Source organism: Eleutherodactylus coqui, chromosome 5, assembly GCF_035609145.1.
Source record: "Eleutherodactylus coqui strain aEleCoq1 chromosome 5, aEleCoq1.hap1, whole genome shotgun sequence".
NCBI classification, from domain to species: domain Eukaryota; kingdom Metazoa; phylum Chordata; class Amphibia; order Anura; family Eleutherodactylidae; genus Eleutherodactylus; species Eleutherodactylus coqui.
Window position 1 is genome coordinate 13580945 of NC_089841.1, and position 18758 is coordinate 13599702.

At 44.3% G+C, this 18758-nt stretch overlaps 2 protein-coding genes across 2 annotated transcripts in view; both read right to left on the reverse strand.

Annotated features, from left to right (window-relative positions):
- Positions 1 to 5118, reverse strand: part of LOC136629027 (oocyte zinc finger protein XlCOF22-like) — a 160818-nt gene extending 155700 nt beyond the window's left edge. The window contains exon 1 of the mRNA XM_066605144.1: positions 4932 to 5118. The gene's annotated coding sequence lies outside the window, so the exon portion shown is untranslated. The remainder of the gene's footprint in view (positions 1 to 4931) is intronic.
- Positions 1 to 18758, reverse strand: part of LOC136629073 (zinc finger protein 665-like) — an 82054-nt gene that overhangs the window by 10833 nt on the left and 52463 nt on the right. The window lies entirely within an intron of this gene.

An 18758-nucleotide genomic window follows, 5' to 3' on the forward strand; every position in this document is an offset into this window, starting at 1 on the left:
ATACCTGTACTAACTGATATTCAAAGTTAGTTCAGGTTAATTTGGTACTGTTGTTTATCGCTTGTTCACACTGAACATTTTAATTAGGTCATGGATACTTAAAATATGTATACGCATAGCTGACCGTTCGATTCTCCTCAGACTGCATATATTGATGTCCCTCTGCACAATGTTCCACCCCTTCCATTCTCCTCCCATTCCCTCATAGGTCTATATACACATAGAGGTGAGGTGAGGTAGATTCTCCTCAGTATATACACATAGAGGTGAGGTAGATTCTCCTCAGTATATACACACAGAGGTGAGGTAAATTCTCCTCAGTATATACACACAGAGGTGAGGTAGATTCTCCTCAGTATATACACATAGAGGTGAGATAGACTCTCCTCAGTATATACACATAGAGGTGGGGTAGATTTTCCTCAGTATATACACACAGAGGTGAGATAGATTCTCCTAAGAATATGCACACAGAGGTGAGGTAGATTCTCCTCAGTATATACACATAGAGGTGAGGTAGATTCTCCTCAGTATATACACATAGAGGTGAGGTAGATTCTCCTCAGTATATACACATAGAGGTGAGGTAGATTCTCCTCAGTATATACACATAGAGGTGGGGCAGATTCTCCTCAGTATATACACACAGAGGTGAGGTAGATTCTCCTCAGTATATACACACAGAGGTGAGATAGATTCTCCTCAGTATATACACAGAGAGGTGAGTTAGATTCTCCTCAGTATATACACAGAGAGGTGAGGTAGATTCTCCTCAGTATATACACAGAGAGGTGAGGTAGATTCTCCTCAGTATATACACATAGAGGTGAGGTAGATTCTCCTCAGTATATACACACAGAGGTGAGATAGATTCTCCTCAGTATATACACAGAGAGGTGAGTTAGATTCTCCTCAGTATATACACAGAGAGGTGAGGTAGATTCTCCTCAGTATATACACAAAGAGGTGAGGTAGATTCTCCTCAGTATATACACACAGAGGTGAGGTAGATTCTCCTCAGTATATACACACAGAGGTGAGGTAGATTCTTCTCAGTATATACACACAGAGGTGAGGTAGATTCTCCTCAGTATATACACACAGAGGTGAGGTAGATTCTCCTCAGTATATACACACAGAGGTGAGGTAGATTCTCCTCAGTATATACACACAGAGGTGAGGTAGATTCTACTCAGTATATACACACAGAGGTGAGGTAGATTCTCCTCAGTATATACACACAGAGGTAAGGTAGATTCTCCTCAGTATATACACACAGAGGTGAGGTAGATTCTCCTCAGTATATACACACAGAGGTGAGGTAGATTCTCCTCAGTATATACACACAGAGGTGAGGTAGATTCTCCTCAGTATATACACACAGACGTGAGGTAGATTCTCCGGAGTATATACACACAGAGGTGAGGTAGATTCTCTGCAGTATATACACATAGAGGTGAGGTAGATTCTCCGCAGTATATATACATAGAGGGGAGGTAGATTCTCCTCAGTATATACACATAGAGGTGAGGTAGATTCTCCGCAGTATATACACATAGAGATGAGGTAGATTCTCCGCAGAATAAACACATAGAGGTGAGGTAGATTCTCCTCAGTATACACACATAGAGGTGAGGTAGATTCTCCGCAGTATATACACATAGAGGTGAGGTAGATTCTCCTCAGTATAAACACATAGAGGTGAGGTAGATTCTCCTCAGTATAAACACAGAGGTGAGGTAGATTCTCCTCAGTGTATACACATAGAGGTGAGGTAGATTCTCCTCGATATATACACATAGAAGTGAGGTAGATTCTCCTCAGTATATACACACAGAGGGGAGGTAGATTCTCCTCTGTATATACACATAGAGGCGAGGTAGAGTCTCCTCGGTATATACACATAGAGGTGAGGTAGATTCTCCTCCATATATACACACAGAGGTGAGGTAGAGTCTCCTCAGTATATACGCATAAAGGTGAGGTAGATCCTCCTCAGTACATACACACAGAGGTGAGGTAGATCCTCCTCAGTATATACACACAGAGGTGAGGTAGAGTCTCCTCAGTATATACACAGAGGTGAGGTAGATTCTCCTCAGTATATACACATAGAGGTGAGGTAGATTCTCCTCAGTATATACACACAGAGGTGAGGTAGATCCTCCTCGGTGTATACACACAGAGGTGAGGTAGATCCTCCTCGGTATATACACACAGAGGTGAGGTAGATCCTCCTCAGTATATACACACATAGAGGTGAGGTAGATTCTCCTCAGTATATACACATAGAGGTGAGGTACATCCTCCTCAGTATATACACACAGAGGTGAGGTAGATTCTCCTCAGCATATACACATAGAGGTGAGGTAGATTCTCCTCAGTATATACACACAGAGGGGAGGTGGATTCTTTTCAGTATATACACATAGGGGTGAGGTAGATTCTCCTCAGTATATACACATAGAGGTGAGGTAGATTCTCCTCAGTATATACACACAGAGGGGAGGTAGATTCTCCTCAGTATATACACACACAGAGGGGAGGTAGATTCTCCTCAGTATATACACACAGAGGGGAGGTAGATTCTCCTCAGTATATACACATAGGGGGGAGGTAGATTCTCCTCAGTATATACACACAGAGGTAGATTCTCCTCAGTATATACACACAGAGGTGAGGTAGATTCTCCTCAGTATATACACAGAAGTGAGGTAGATTCTCCTCAGTATATACACAGAGGTGAGGTAGATTCTCCACAGTATATACACATAGAGGTGAGGTAGATTCTCCTCAGTATATACACATAGAGGTGAGGTAGATTCTCCACAGTATATACACATAGAGGTGAGGTAGATTCTCCTCAGTATATACACATAGAGGTGAGGTAGATTCTCCACAGTATATACACATAGAGGTGAGGTAGATTCTCCTCAGTCTATACACATAGAGGTGAGGTAGATTCTCCTCAGTGTATACACACAGAGGTGAGGTAGATTCTCCTCAGTGTATACACATAGAGGTGAGGTAGATTCTCCTCAGTATATACACATAGAGGAGAGGTAGATTCTCCTCAGTATATACACATAGAGGTGAGGTAGATTCTCCTCAGTATATACAAATATAGGTGAGGTAGATTCTCCTCAGTAGATACACAGAGGTGAGGTAGATTCTCCTCAGTATATACACAGAGGTGAGGTAGATTCTCCTCAGTATATACACAGAGGTGAGGTAGATTCTCCTCAGTATATACACAGAGGTGAGGTAGATTCTCCACAGTATATACACATAGAGGTGAGGTAGATTCTCCACAGTATATACACATAGAGGTGAGGTAGATTCTCCTCAGTATAAACACACAGAGGTGAGGTCGATTCTCCTCAGTATATACACATAGAGGTGAGGTAGATTCTCCTCAGTATATACACATAGAGGTGAGGTAGATTCTCCTCAGTCTATACACATAGAGGTGAGGTAGATTCTCCTCAGTGTATACACACAGAGGTGAGGTAGATTCTCCTCAGTATATACACATAGAGGTGAGGTAGATTCTCCTCAGTATATACACATAGAGGAGAGGTAGATTCTCCTCAGTATATACACATAGAGGTGAGGTAGATTCTCCTCAGTATATACACAGAGGTGAGGTAGATTCTCCTCAGTATATACACAGAGGTGAGGTAGATTCTCCACAGTATATACACATAGAGGTGAGGTAGATTCTCCTCAGTATATACACATAGAGGTGAGGTAGATTCTCCACAGTATATACACATAGAGGTGAGGTAGATTCTCCTCAGTATAAACACACAGAGGTGAGGTAGATTCTCCTCAGTATATACACATAGAGGTGAGGTAGATTCTCCTCAGTATATATACATAGAGGTGAGGTAGATTCTCCTCAGTATATACACATAGAGGTGAGGTAGCTTCTCCTCAGTGTATACACATAGAGGTGAGGTAGATTCTCCTCAGTATATACACATGGAGGGGAGGTAGATTCTACTCAGTATATACACACAGAGGTGAGGTAGATTCTACTCAGTATATACACACAGAGGTGAGGTAGATTCTACTCAGTATATACACACAGAGGTGAGGTAGATTCTACTCAGTATATACACACAGAGGTGAGGTAGATTCTACTCAGTATATACACCTAGAGGTGAGGTAGATTCTCCTCAGTATATACACACAGAGGTGAGGTAGATTCTCCTCAGTATATACACACAGAGGTGAGGTAGATTCTCCTCAGTATATACACATAGAGGTGAGGTAGATTCTCCTCAGTATATACACACAGAGGTGAGGTAGATTCTCCTCAGTATATACACATAGAGGTGAGGTAGATTCTCCTCAGTATATACACGGAGGTGAGGTAGATTCTCCTCAGTATATACACATAGAGGGGAGGTAGATTCTCCTCAGTATATACACACAGAGGGGAGGTAGATTCTCCTCAGTATATACACATAGAGGGGAGGTAGATTCTCCTCAGTATATACACATAGAGGTGAGGTAGATTCTCCTCAGTATATACACGGAGGTGAGGTAGATTCTCCTCAGTATATACACATAGAGGGGAGGTAGATTCTCCTCGGTATATACACACAGAGGTGAGGTAGATTCTCCTCAGTATATACACACAGAGGTGAGGTAGATTCTCCTCGGTATATACACACAGAGGTGAGGTAGATTCTCCTCAGTATATACGCACAGAGGTGAGGTAGATTCTCCTCAGTATATACGCACAGGGGTGAGGTAGATTCTCCTCAGTATAGACACACAGAGGGGAGGTAGATTCTCCTCAGTATATACACACAGAGGTGAGGTAGATTCTCCTCAGTATATACTCATAGAGGTGAGGTAGATTCTCCTCAGTATATACACATAGAGATCAGTTAGATTACATTACATAGGGGTGCACTTACTTTTCTACTTGGCATTGAATATTGGAAATGTGACCCCGTTACTTTTCCTATTTAGAACCTGAAGAATGAGTGGGAGTCTGTGTAGTGGCCGCTGCTCGTAATTGTAGGCTAGGGTCTAAATGGGAGCTGAGATAAGGGGGCACATATACCTCCACTGACAGAGCATGGTAGCAGCCTGTAAAGGACCTTTGATGATGTCACTGTCATGTGATCACCGGTGTGGGAGGAGTCAGGGATCACACAACAGGGGGTGGACCCTGTACGGAGGACTCTGCTATGCTGTAGCCATGGCCATTCTGGCTCTTTTTGGTGACCCGGATTATTTCGGACCATTTACAGGGGAAGGAATTAGTCCGTTTATACATTTCTGCCTCACAATTTTTGTCCCTTGAATTCCGCACCTGGTAACCCTTTCCAATCCACTGTCTGATGTCATTGGAGCGAAAGTGGAGATACGCCCCCACCCACCCGCATGCACAATCTTTAAACATGCATATTGCAAAATTACTCAGCCTGGAGATGCTGCCATACAGGCTAGTCGAAACAGAGGCTTTCCAAAACATGATGGCGGTACTCGGTCCCCAGTCACCACAATTTTTTCTGGTGCGCTCTCCCAGCCCTACACCAGCATGTCTCACACAACATAAACCGTGCCCTCACCAATGCGGTTACTGGGAAGGTCCACTTAACGACGGACACGTGGACAAGTACTGGTGGGCAGGGGCACTACATCTCCCTGACGGCACATTGGGTGAACTTGGTGGAGGCTGGGACAGAGTCAGACCCTGGGCCCGCTCACGTGCTACCCACACCGCGGATAGCAGGTCCTACCTCGGTGATTGTTTCTCTAGCGTATTATGCCACCTCCTCCAAACCCCCCCCCCCTCCTCTGCCACCTCTCAATTAAGAAATGTGAGCAGGTCGCCAGCAGTCGGTAGCGCAAGGCACCGCAGCACTGCGGTGGGGAAGCGTCAGCAGGCCATGCTGAAACTACTCAGCTTAGGTGACAAGAGGCACACCGCCCAAGAGCTGTTACAGGGTTTGACAGAGCAGACTGATCTGTGGCTTCCGCCCCTGAATCTCCAACCAAGCATGGTCGTGTGTGACAATGGGCGTTACCTGGTGGCGGCTATGCAGCTTGGCAGCCTCACACACGTGCCATGCCTGGCCCACGTGTTCAATCTGGTGGTTCAGCGCTTTCTGAAAAAATCCCCCCACTTGTCTGACCTACTCGGCAAGGTGCACACATTTCCGCAAGTCCACCACAGATGCTGCCACCCTCAGGACACTGCAACATTGCTTCCAGCTGCCAGAGCACCGACTGCTGTGCAACGTCCCCACGCACTGGAATTCTACCCTGCACATGTTGGCCAGGCTTTACGAGCAGCGTAGAGTCATTGTAGAATACCAGCTGCAACATGGCCGTCGGAGTGGTAGTCAGCCACCCAGTTCTTCACAGAGGAGTGGGCATGAATGGCAGACATCTGTCAGGTCCTAGGAAACTTTGAGGAGTCTACCCACATGGTGAGCAGCGATGCGGCCATTATCAGCGTAACCAACCTGCTGCTTTGCCTGCTGAGAAGGTCGCTGCTAAGCATAAAGGCTGACTCTTTGCAGTTAGAACATTAGACGGGGATGACAATGTCGCTTGATAGCCAGACCACCCTCAAGTCTGTATCTCGGTGCGTTTTGGAGGAGGAGGAGGGGGAAGAGACTGCTGGCCACACTGCAGAGGATCACATGCTGCTTCCCTCTCATCTGTTCAGCGTGTATAGGCTGAAGAGGAGGAGGAGGAAGAGGAGGAGGAGAAAGAGGAGGAGGATCATAAGAGTTATCCTCCTAATGAGGACAGCAATGTGTTGTGTACTGGGACTCTGGCACACATAGCTGACTTCATGTTAGGCTGCCTCGCGTTAGATGCATTCTGGCCAACACGGATTACTGGGTGTTCACCCTTCTCGACCCATGATATAAGGAGAACCTTCCCACTCTCATTCCTGAAGAGGAAAGGAGTACGAGAGTATTTCAATAGCATAGGACTCTGGTGGAAAAACTGATGCTAAAGTTCCTATCTGACAGCGCTAGTGGTAGAAGACGTAGTTCAGAGGGTCAACTAGCAGGGGAGACGTGGGGATCAGGCAGCATGTCCAGCGCAGGAAGGGGAACACTCTTCAAGGCCTTTGCGAGTTTTATGGCACCCTAGCCAGACTGTATCACAACTCCCCAGTCTAGGCTGAGTCAGAGGGAACACTGTAAAAAGATAGTGAGGGAGTACGTAGCTGACCGTACCACCGTCCTCCATGATCCCTTTGCTCCATACAACTATTGGGTGTCAAAACTGGAGACGTGGCACAAACTTGCGCTGTATACCCTGGAGGTGCTGGCCTGCCCTGCCGCTAGCGTGTTATCAGAGATGGTGTTTAGTGCTGCTGGGGGGATCATCATGGGGAAGCATACCCGCCTGTCAACTGACAGCGCCGACAGGCTTACACTTATTGAGATGAACAAAGGCTGGATTCCCCAGACTTCTCTTCTCCACAGGTGGAAAGCAGCGGAACATAAAGATTCTTTCAGCTGGAACAAGAGAACCATGCATCCTCTATCACCCCAAAAAAGGGGAGAAATAGCTTGGTCTATCCCTCTCGGATCTAATTCCTCCTCTTCCTTCTAAAACAGCATGTCCTCACGCTGAACTGCCAATTTTTCTGCTGGCCAAAAGGCCATGCACCATGGGTAAACCAATTTTTCAGGGGTACACCTGTACTCTTGGTTCGCACATTTTCCCACGCTCAGAGCAAACCAATTTTTCTGGCCTTCATCCAAACTCATAGCAAACAAATTTTTCTGGGCTTCGCCTATACTCATAGCAAACCAATTTTTCAGGGCTTCACCTATACTCTTAGTAAGTACATTTTTTCAGGTGTTCGCCTATACTCTTGGTACACCAATTTTTCTGGGAGTCGGTTATACTCTTGGTACACAAATATTTGAGGGGTTCGCCTATACTGTTGCTACAGAAATGTTTGAGGGGTTCACCTTGTGGGAGATATCCTATAGGTTCACCATTTTGTATGTATTTTCTGTTATCAACTGTGAATATACTGTATTTTGTCTATAATGGTCTGAACTTCTGGAAGAAGGGAACATCACCTCCCCCCCACCTCCACAGCTAGTGCTGTGTGCTCAAGAACTGGTAAAACCAGTTCTAACTGGCCAAACCTTTTTAGGTTGTCTTGGACAGCAGAGAGGAGAAACACAGGATGTTCTTCTCACGAGGACATATTCAAGAATGAACTGAGCGTGCTCACTGAAGTTCCTTCCAGATGGATGACACCACAAGCTACCTCACAAATACCTCCCTCTGAGGACAACCAATCAGCACGCTAAATAATTGTAACTGTATACTTCCTGGGTGGAAACTTATTTAAGTTTCAACGCGCGCAGAATAAAGGGGGACTCTTTTGGGAACACATGATGTAGGCCGTGTGGTCTTTGAAAGGCTCTCCAGGCCTGTACACATATTATCTTAATTTGGAAACGCACAGTATATCGAGATAGCGAATTTTGCGCTAACAAATTTGGAGGCACCGCTGGGATAATGAAGATACAGAGATATGAAGATATTTCATCGTTATCCGGACACAAGGGGACTTCGAAGCAGAGACGGACAGATAATGAGCTCAAACAAGGTAATAAGTTATTCTTGTACCTGTCCCATCTCTCCCTCTCTGCTATGATCCGCCCCAGGCCGGGTGAGTTGAAATATGATAAGTCTGTATCTAAAGAACTATGAAATAGATATACTGTGTTGTTTTAATGTAGTCTGTGAAGAAATGTCCTGAGTGTAAAGATGGTGTGAGCTATGGGGGTTTTATATTCTCTGTAGAAGTGAATGGTGTGAACAGACTGTGCAGGTTAATAAGGAACAAAGAATGTGTAGTATAACTTGTTAAAAGAAAGCAAAAAGGAAAGTTGATATAAGCAAAGTTAAAAACAGTAGAGTGTCCATGCGGTCAGAGTTTCCATTGTGCAACATGTGGCTGAAGAGGTCTCCCTTTGTTATGTGGGGGGAGGGGTGCACATGGCATGCTTGCATTTGCCATGTCTGCATACATCAACTCAAGGGAATTTGGGCTTGGAGTAGAGATGTGGGCTAGCCAGAGGTTCTGCTCCGATTATGGCAGGCCAAACGGACTGTTGAGGTTCCACAATGTGGTGCCAAAAGTGCAGATCTGTGCCATGAGGTGCTGGAGTAGAGAATCTCAATTAATTAAGGATTTTTCCAATTACGACAAGATGGGCAGGGGTGAAATTGTAAGTGCTTATTAAAAGATAAGCCAGACCTGTGTCGTGAGTTGTGGGAAAAATTGAAATATGACTCGCAAGCAAATTCAGTGAGATGATGTTTGTAAACATAAATGGACACACAAAAATAGGTGAAGGAAAAAGCAAGTCAATGAGTTAAGGAAAAGTAGAAGGTTTAACAATGAACGGTGATAATGGTTGCTATCTGGAGTGGTGAATATAAGCATGCGGGTGGAAATGGGCATAAGTTGTATTGTGTTTGTCATTGGATAGCCTATTCTGAACAAAATATGTAAAAACCGCGGTACTAAGAGTTTTTCTTATATATATATATACTTTGTTCAATATGGGAAGTTCTATGAACAGTAAATACAATCCCAGTTTCTACTTCACATGAGATACTTAGCAGTCTGTATATATGAGTGAGTGAAAACCCCAGTGAGTGTGAATTTGTGTGTATAAATGAAGGGCCCGTATGAGAGTTAGATTGTGTTATATGGTATATACTGTTCGGAGGCTAGAAATGAAATGAGGCAAGAAAGACCAAAAGCTGAGCCAGACCACAGGGGGTGGAGCTAGGTGATGTAAGGAGATGGGAGGGAAGAACAATAGGAAGAGGTCTTGCTCCACCCTCCACACAGACCAGCCTAGGAGAGAAGAGTATCTCCATTTAAGTGGATGTTGGTATATATATATGTATATTGTGGTAATGTATAGAGGGAAGGTCACTCTTAGACTCCATGTTAAGTCTCTCACTTGAACAAATAGAGGTGACCAAAGGAGGGGCATCTAATTTTATTCCTGAGACTAGTTGTGTGAGATAATAGCCCAGGATTGCCACAGTGTATATATATATATATATATATATATATAGGTTCTTTGAGTATGTGGAGAATTTAAAAATATTGAGTCGTGTTAATTTGAATATTATTGAATTAAGATACGAAAATGAGATAGTTGTGTACTTGAGACATCTGATAAGTATTTTAGTCAAATTAATAACAAAAGTTCTATTTTATAATGTATCTCATTTTCAATTAACAACAGTATTTTACATGAAAATAGTTACATTTGAAAAATAAGTACATTTTTGATGCCAGTAATTGAGTATATCCCGAATGGTATTAGGGATACGAGTCCCTTAGTAAACCAGTAGTTAACCATCATTGGTGCAGTTGTTATGGTCGTAGATTGTAATAACAATATTTCCTCTCCTGTTTGCTGTACGTTTTCGTGCAGGTACCAGAGATGGTGTGGGGCCCCGTAACGTCATGCTTTCTCAAGGGGTCATAAAATACTGTATAGAGTGCAAAATAAAACATCTTTCAGCTTCCAGACTATCTATGTATGAGACTGCCCTGCTAGCACCCTCACATATCGCAATCAAGTGGGGTAGAGTTCCAAATGCCGTTTCATGTCTTTTACTGAATTCAGAAGGTTGAGAGGAGGGGCAGCAGGTGCAGACCATGACATTAAATAGCAGGCACATGATAATGATTGTCGGAAGATTAATGAAAACAGAAAACTGGATGTCCTAACAATAATGTTGTAACTGCCATGATTAATGTAAATCTTGAGTTTTACCCATAGATGATTCCAAATATCGGTGAAATGGACAAGTAAAACAGGCTATGCAGTGGTAACCGACAGAAAGAGGTAATTATACAAAAACCACTCTTTTCCTCCTGAGAGACTCAGTTACTCAGGAAATAGAGGTGATGGCGCTCACTGAAATATGTAAGCTGGCTGCAGGTAAGACTGTTTGTGTCTGCACCGACTTAAGGTACACATTGGGAATCGTACACGATTTCACATCTTATGGGGCACAGTGGAAGTTTCATGGGGTCCTCGAGTAAGCCAATCCAGAACGCAGAAGCAGTGTCTTTGTTCTACAAGTTTTTAGCTCTTTTCGCACAGGTGACTTATCATCGAGTCCAGGCTTATGCCACAGAGACAACCACTGAGGCTGGAAGGAACCAGAGAGCAGGCACCGCAACAGCCTGACTTCCATAGAATGAGGTAACGGCTGGTAACCTGCTTGCACCTGAAACAGGTGTAGATATTTCTCTGTTGCTTGAATTACAGGAACAGGCCTCAAAAGAAGAAAAAGGAGGAGTGGAAAAGCGAGCGGAATGCTACTGGGGTCTGGCAGAAAGGTAAATGCCTGTGCCTCCCCTGCACGCTATACTCCATGATGTCACACCTGATCCCTGAGCTAACCCATTCATTCAAGGAGGTAATGTGTGGTATGGTGTCTTCTGCTTGGCTTACCCCAGGGTTCAACACTGCTGCAATAGGGTTTGTACAGGGATGCATAATATGCGCCCGTTACAATCCAGGCCAATTGGTCAAGGTACCTTCTCGGTGCGAGCCAGACTATCTGTATCAGTGACTGCAGGATGATAGCATACAGCTACCACAGGTAGGTGTTTAGAGTTGTTGGTTTGCATAGACCTCTTTTCATGTTATTTGGAGGCATGGCTTGATAAAAAAAAAAAAAAATAATAATAATAATTTTTAACACGCCAAAAATATGACCTAAAAATATGTTTTATGAAAGTAATTTTGAATATTTAGGTACACCAGAAGTAATAATAAATAATAAAGGTAAATATTTTATTAGTCATCTACTTGGTTAGAACCACGCCTAAAAATAAGACTAAGTTGAGGCCCTATGAAGGTTTTGTTTGGTAATGCTGCTGTAATAGGCCTATGCCTATTCCAGGCCAAAAAGGAGGGCCTTACCTCCCAAGTGAGTGCCTTACATCAGGAGTTATATCATCTGTCACTCATAAATGTGTATTCTCCATGTTTCCAGATCAAAATGCAAAGAATCCTTTCAAGTGCTGTTAACCACTACGGTCTCAGTGAAACTTCAAGAAAAGCTAATTTGGGTTCATATCAGACATTGAATAAAGATAATCAAGGAAGGAGACAAATGTGGCCCATAATCCTTTGTTATATGTAGGACCCCTGCGGTCATTGGGCTGTCATTTCTCTTCTTCCTCATAAGGGATGTGGTAAATACATAACTACTGATGAAGAGGATTATGACAAATCTAGGAATATTGCGTTGTGGTGCAAATATAATTGCCTATTTGTAGCCCTCCATTTTGTCCTTCATCCTCCATTTTGTATTTTCCTTTATCCTCCATTTTGTATTTTACATACGAATAGCTATGAACATTCATGTGGACTTCAAACCTGTTTGGTGTAGGAAGCTTTGATGTAACTGTGAAATGTGACAAAACAATGCTAACTTCATTAACTACAGTTCCATTTGTATAGGTTTGTTTGAACTCTGTCCATATACATTGTATGGCCACGAATCTATTGTCTTGTTAATCCTGTGATACCATCAGCATTGTCTAGGGAATTGAGTTGTTGATTCTGAACCTTTGATCAATGAAACTGGCTCCTTCAGATGGTGGGGGTCTCAGACTGAAAACATTTTGGTTTTAAAAAGCTTGTGTATGACTAAGCAAGTTTTAGTGTATAAAATAGTACAAAAATGTCAACAGATACAATAAGGTAGCAGTAAGTGTACCAATGTTTCAGCCATATTGTATAATCAGACCAATGTTAACATGTAACAAACAATATAACCTGAGATCACATTTGGAAAGCCAGTCACATTCAACATGTTGTATGTCATTTAAACTATGAACAAGGGGGCTTATGCAGAAAACGTGAAATAAAGATCAATCTTTCAGGAGCCATCTACCTAGAATACCGTTGGGAAACTGTAACGTGTTGTGAGGTATTTTCCTTATCCTGGATATCACCCAGCAGTAGGCAGGGATAAGGAAGGTGACAGCTAGGGTCCCCTGTAGGCGGTAGGGAAAGGCCCGAGAACACAAATAGGAAGGAAAAACCATCCAGGAGAATGAAAATACGCACAACAAAGGAGGGAATTGTGGGAGATATCCTATAGGTTCACCATTTTGTATGTATTTTCTGTTATCAACTGTGAATATACTGTATTTTGTCTATAATGGTCTGAACTTCTGGAAGAAGGGAACATCACCTCCCCCCCACCTCCACAGCTAGTGCTGTGTGCTCAAGAACTGGTAAAACCAGTTCTAACTGGCCAAACCTTTTTAGGTTGTCTTGGACAGCAGAGAGGAGAAACACAGGATGTTCTTCTCACGAGGACATATTCAAGAATGAACTGAGCGTGCTCACTGAAGTTCCTCCCAGATGGATGACACCACAAGCTACCTCACAAATACCTCCCTCTGAGGACAACCAATCAGCACGCTAAATAATTGTAACTGTATACTTCCTGGGTGGAAACTTATTTAAGTTTCAACGCGCGCAGAATAAAGACAGACTCTTTTGGGAACACATGATGTAGGCCGTGTGGTCTTTGAAAGGCTCTCCAGGCCTGTACACATATTATCTTAATTTGGAAACGCACAGTATATCGAGATAGCGAATTTTGCGCTAACAACCTATACACTTGCTACAGAAATGTTTGAGGGGTTCGCTTATACGCTTGCTACAGAAATGTTTGAGGGGTTCGCCTATAATCTTGCTACAGAAATGTTTAAGGGGTCCACCTATACACTTGCTACAGAAAGGGTTCAGGGTTTCGCCTATACTCTTGCTAAAGAAAGGCTTGAGGTGTTCACATATACTATTGCTACAGAAAGGTTTGAGGGGTTCGCCTATACTCTTTCTACAGAAATGTTTCAGGGGTCCGCCTATTCACTTGTTACAGAAAGGTTTCAGGGTTTCGCCTATACTCTTGCTACAGAAAGGTTTGAGGGGTTCGCGTATAATATTGCTACAGAAAGGTTTCAGGGTTTCGCCTATACTATTGCTACAGAAAGGTTTGAGGGGTTCGCCTATACTCTTGCTACAGAAAGGTTTCAGGGGTTCACCTATACTCTTGCTACAGAAAGGTTTCAGGGTTTCGCCTATACACTTGCTACAGAAATGTTTCAGGGGTTCGCCTATACTGTGGGTGCACAAACGTTTCCCATTGTGGTGTTCAGCTATCTAACTCTTACACAGAATGAATTGGGCAGAAGTGTGGGCAGAGGCTGAGGTCCTGGGTGGGGTGAAACTCTGCCATGTTTGGGCACTCTAATTTCTTCATGTTTAATACTGTCAGTGGGTTTCATGAGTTCGCCTATGATGTTGGTGCACAAAGGTTTCCCATAGCGGTTTCAGCTATCTGGCACAAATACACTGAATGACTTGGGTAGGGTACAGAAGGCTTTCCCATTGCAGTGTTCAGCTATCTGACACATACACAGAATGAATTGTGTGGGTACACATGGATTTCCCATAGCTATGTAACTGACGGCACATTGGGTCACACAAGTTGGAGGCTGGGACAGAGTCTGACCCTGGGCCCGCTCACGTGCTTCCCACACAGAGGATTGTGGGTCCTACCTCGGTCATGGTTTCTCAGGCTTATTATGCCACCTCCCCCTCCTGCTTGGGGTTAGGGAAACAGCGCTGATTGACATGTATTTGCTCGTGTTACCACAGTAATCTGAGACACTGGTTTGGACCAATCAAAGAAGTGGAAATGATTTAATGAGCTGTTCACATCAGTACTAGCATCCGAGTTTGCTTTTTGCCCACGATTGTTGAGGGTGTGGGCTGAGGCCGAGGTCCTGGGAGGAGGAAGGGGGGTGCAACTGTGCCAGGTTTGGCCTGTGGAACTTCTTCATTGTTCATCCAGCAAAGAAAGCAACCTGAGACGTTCACAGCAGTACTAACATCCGAGTCCGCTTTATACCCACCATTGTGAGGGTGTGGGCAGAGGCCATGATGCTGGGCATGGTGTAACTCTGCCAGGTTTGGCCTCTGGAATTTCTTTGTGGTTCATCTAGTCTTTGGAGCGATGAAAGGAACTATAACTGACGGCACATTCGGTCAACCAGGTGGCGGCTGGGACCGAGTCTGACCCTGTGCCCGCTCATGTGCTTCCCACACAGAGGATTGCTGGTCCTACCTCGGTCACTGTTTCACGGGCTTATTATGCCACCACCTCCTCCTGCTTCGGGTCTGGGGATCAGTGCTGGTCGACATATATTTGCTCTCGTGTTACCACAGATATCTGAGACACTGGTTTGGACCAATCAAATGAAGCATAACTGATTTAATGAGACGTTCACAGCAGTACTAGCATCCGAGTTCGCTTTATGCCAATGTTTGTTGTGCATAGTAGTGCGCACTAGGCTTTCACAAGCATCCCGGCTGTATTACAGGTCAACTCATTGTACACTGCCTGTTTTTAGATGTTCGCTAACGTATAATGCCTTGAGTGGTAAACAGCCGGATTGGTTTAGGTGTGATAAACGCACACATCCCTTGGGGTCAGCATGTATTACTTCTCATGTTTCGTGTTACCACAGTTATCCGAAATACTGGATTGGAGTGTTCACAGGAAGCGTAACTGATTTAATGAGACTTTCACAGGGTCACTGTATACCTGTGTTGGCAACTTTTGCGACTCCTCCTGCTTCAAACCAATGTTTGGTGTTAGTATGCACTGCTGCATTGTGGAGATGTGTAGAAGTACTGGCATCTGAGTCCCCTTTATGCCCACGTTTGCGGCTCCTGACAATTTTGTGACGGAAGTGGCACAGGATTGGAGTTATGATTGGACGTCAATTTATCAGAAATTCTCATCAGCAGTGTGGGCTATGGCCCACAATTCCAAAAAGGGTTGTGCCAGGCCCTGACAACCCTCTGCAGTGTGTGTCTCTGGTTTCTTCTCATGCAAGACGCACTTATAAATAGACATGAGGTTGGTGTGGCTATCAAGCGAGCATGTTGCATGAGGGCAACTGAACGCAGCGCAGGGAAAATTTTGTGAGCGCTGTGGACACAGGCTCGTGCGAGGGATTGGACAGCAATGCCAGCATATAACCCAGGAGAAAAGGCAGTGGTGTCACCCGCAGGCGGTGATTGTCCTTCGTTGCACATAGTGTGGTGCTTAGCTAAGATGTGCCAGTGCATGTGCCTTGCTGCTTATGGTCTGTCCCAAGTAAATTGTTAGGGGGGTGACCTCGGATGCATCCATGCATGCTACCCTGCCATTCCCTATCCATTTCTGTGGTGTTTCCATGACTTTCTGATGTTTTCAGGTGATTCACACAACCTCCCCTATGCAGAGCATCGGTCACCTCGAAAAATGCTCAAGTCTCCCATTGACTTCAATGGGGTTCATTACTCGAAACGAGCTCTCGAGCATTACAAAAATTTTGACTCGAGTAACGAGCACCCGAGTATTTTGGTACTCGCTCATCTCTACAGTGGACAAACTACCGCCAAACTACAGCCAAATATTCATTGTCAAACAGCATCCTGCCCCTAGAAGAAGCTTCTGGAATGGAAGTAAACTTTCTCTGTGTGACTGTACCATTGATATAAGTGATTAAAATATCAGAGCAAAGGGAGAACTGACCCCTTGTAGGGAGGCTCTTGTACCCTGTTTTACCGCCTCTAGCTTGGATACAAGATGTGATACTGGTGAGCATGGAGGCTCTAGTACCCTGTTGTACCACCTCTAGCTTGGATACAAGATGTGATACAGGTGGGCAAAGAGGCATACAGCTTCTGTATGGTACCCCATGGCATATTGCTCCACATTCGGTGTAACTGAGCCTCTAGATCATGCAAACTCATAGGCTGTCAAAGTTGGCATCCCTGATGGCCCCATACACGTTCTATGGGCAATAAATATGGCAACTAGACAGCCACAGTAATGCAGCAATATTGTGGAGGCATTCCTGTGACACCCTTGTGTGTGCAACCGAGCATTATCCTGCTGTCACTTGGAAGCCACCATGAGAGGCAACACATGTGGCTGCAGGATGTCCTGAACATATCGCTGAATTACTAGGGGTGATCGACTGTCGTATGCGATGGCTCACCAACCATCACAACAACAGTGGGGTAGTTTGCCGCTCCACAGCAAAGGCAGGATTGAGTCTCTCACACCTAGGTCTCCAGACACAAACACAGCCGTCCTCAGTGGCCAAACTAAATCTGAATTATTGCTGAAGACAACCCGGTTCCACTACGTAGCAATCAAGTTTCAACGACACCACTGCAAACAGAGGCGATGGTGGGTGGGTGTCAAAGGTCGTACACGTAATGGGTGCTGTGAGACCAAATGTCCTTCAGCCAAGCACCTGGAAATGACTCCAACAGACATAACGGCCTGTAAACTATGGCACTACCTGTCTCTGGATGGCAGACACAAAACAGTTGGAGCTGTACATGCTTGTCGGATGATCAGATGGTCCTCTCTACTGGTGGTCTCTCAAGGGTATCCTGAGCTTGGGCACCTTGTGTGCCCTCACATATCCACTTGTCCTATCCCCTCATAAAAATCTGATCCGAATGGCCCGGTGGTGGACAATTTGTCGATGTGACCATTCAGCTTTTTGCATTCCAAAAATATGCCCTCTCTCAAACTCTGGTAATGGGCTGATACCTCTACACACAAGAAGTCTCTGAGAGCCTTTTATCAGCCGAGGGGGGAACCACTTTTAGGGTCCCAGGTGACAAGATCGTTCATCTAATCACACCACAACTCTCATCATTTGTATATCTGCCTGCAATGGAACTGCATGCTGAGTTATCAGCAAAACAACAACTTCTTCTGGGGGTCAAATTGTTTTCAATAATGAGCATACATACCTTGGTTGCGATTATGTCCCTGAACGCCTGGAATATTTTTTCCTTATGTTTTCTTTTTTCTCTACATGTTATATTAAGTTCAATTGTTAGATTTATGCCTAATGAAAACAGGCCGGTTCAAAAAACTATATTTACTTGAAACTTGAGTATCTTCACTTATTTTGCATATTTCAGTGCTAGACTGCATGGTAAAGCGGTTCCATTATTACTATTACGGTACATGGGTTAATGAGTGGTACTGTTGTCTACCATGGCCCTGGGTGGGTAAACAAGCACTGTGCTGTAAAATCAAGTAACGGTTATTCGATAAAAGCCTTGTGAAACTAAAGGAAGAAGATCGGCTCCAGTACAAGCAGCTACGTTTATAGATATAAGCTTTTATTAATAATTAGAAACAATTAGAAGCCGTTATATGTATCAATGTAAAATATTCTATATATATAATTAAAGGGGTTGTCCCGCAGAAGCAAGTGGGGTTATGCACTTCTGTATGGCCATATTAATGCACTTTGTAATATACATCGTGCATTAAATATTGGCCATACAGAAGTTATACACTTACCCCCTCCTGGTGCTGGCGTCCCCGTCTCTATGGCGACGAGCAAACTGCTTCTCTGGTTGCCGCAACAGTCGCGCTTGCGCAGACAGGAATCCCCTTCTGTAAGGTCCTTTCTCACGAGCTGCATCCTGGCTCCTCCCCCTTCTCAGCATCATCGCGGAGCTCCACCCCCATCACATGGTGCCGATCAGCCAATGAGGTGGCTGGAATCGGCAATGGAGCTTAGACAGCAGAAGAACATCCATAGTGCACCATGGGTGAAGACCCGCAGTGCACCATGGGAGAAAACCGCG